The sequence below is a fragment of the Centropristis striata genome, chromosome 14 (genome assembly GCF_030273125.1).
Source record: "Centropristis striata isolate RG_2023a ecotype Rhode Island chromosome 14, C.striata_1.0, whole genome shotgun sequence".
Taxonomy (NCBI): domain Eukaryota; kingdom Metazoa; phylum Chordata; class Actinopteri; order Perciformes; family Serranidae; genus Centropristis; species Centropristis striata.
The window spans coordinates 27,094,590-27,096,435 of NC_081530.1; positions in this window are offsets into that span (position 1 = coordinate 27,094,590).

Below are 1,846 nucleotides of genomic sequence, written 5' to 3' on the forward strand. Positions count from 1 at the left end.
TGACAGAGTTTCTTAATAAATGCAGGATGAGGTGCAAGATGAAGAAAGATAAAGATTAGAATTTTCTACTTTCGCTTCATCTTACTGGCATTAAAACCTCAATTTCTTGATCCCTTGATATTCCTGCTGCAGGAAACCTAATAATGCTTTGAGACATTTATTTAAATCCACTGATAGAGTTTAATGAAAATGTGCAGCTATTCATCTTCATTTTGCATTATGTTTAAAATCTTTTTGAAAAGAAAAAACATTTCTGTTTCAAATAAACATTAAAGTAATAATCTTTATTTAATTAATATCTTGTCTGTATTTATTGTCAATGAGGTAACACATGGTGATGAAGCATATGGCTCACTGATGAAAGCACTTCTCTGCATTCTCAGTATAAAGAATTGGGTGTCTGTGGGGACATTCCTGGGAAAAAAATTGAAAGCAGTGCACAGTTAGTGACCATTTTCCATGACCCAGCAGTGGCTAAGTGGTTGGTCCGCCCGAGAGGATAAGCAGAGGTTACGCAACAGACTCGCTCTCCAGACTAATTGTGTGTGAAGCACAAAACAGGTAAACTGTTGGCCAAAATAAAAAAAAAACTAAGAGCAATAACCACAGATGATGAAACTTCAAAAAGTGCAAATCAGATCTGCAAATATAGCTGAAATCCATAGTTTCTGCCAAAGAGAACAAAACAGAGATCAGCAAGATTATAACTTGAATGGTCTATGTTTTCTTTTAATATCCTGTAACGTTAATTACTCATTAAAAATAATTTGTTTCATATGAAATATGAGACTTTATGATTACTGTATGACACATACTGTTTAGTTAAGAGCATTAACAGGCCTCATTCTCATTACTTATTTAATGTAATTCTAAAGAGGCAGACAACCTGATATGTCTTATTCCTCTGAGGCTATAGACCTCCATTTTGTCCTAAACTATTAAAACAAATTAATGAGACACACTGGTTGGCACGAACATGGGCTCTGTTTATTTTGAGTCACACACACACACACACTCACTTTCTTCCTTCTAGGATTGGAATAGCGTGGCTAATAGTCAAGATTCAAGGTGATTTATTGTCACTCCGGTTATTCAAGTACAATTCTGAGTAATGCTTTTCACTGGGAGGCTAGAATAGAGCAAACAATAAATAATAAGGACTAATAAAATAAGATAAATAAATAAATATAAGAAGCCATAAAAAATAACAGATATTCTTGAAAGTTAGGACTATGTTTTGACAAGAATCTGGCAATGTGATACTAGGGGATAAGATATATTGCAATATATCGCGATTAAAAGGTTTACCTTTTAAATAAAATCAGAAAACCGGGATCTGCATTTCTGTTTCCAACATCATAGCACAACATGCTACGAATAGTGCCACGAATCTTAATTAAATGAATAAGAAATTGAAGAAAACAAGGGTGGTCTAATAATTTTTATCCATGACTGTAGCGTTTGTGTGTGTGTGTGTGTGTGTGTGCGTGCAGGTGGTGGTGGGAGCAATGTTTGCGTGTGTGTTATTTTTTTTATTTATCAGTCTCAGCCTTTTGTCTTTTCATCAGATAATAAGAAGACAGAATGGGACTCGTCCTTTAGGGCGAGTGTTTGAGGTGAAACACATGAAACAGATGCTGACAGTGACCAGGTGAGATCATCTCATCACCTCTAATATCTGTCACCTCGCTCCCTCGCGCTCCATTCACATCCACGGTCACGCCTCGACAGGAAGTGACGAATGTAGCCACGAGCGTGACGAACGGCTTGTTCGAAAATACAACAAGGAAGTGGCCGTTTATTGTGAAGGAAAATAACCAGCGGATAAATCCTCTCCTCGAGTCGG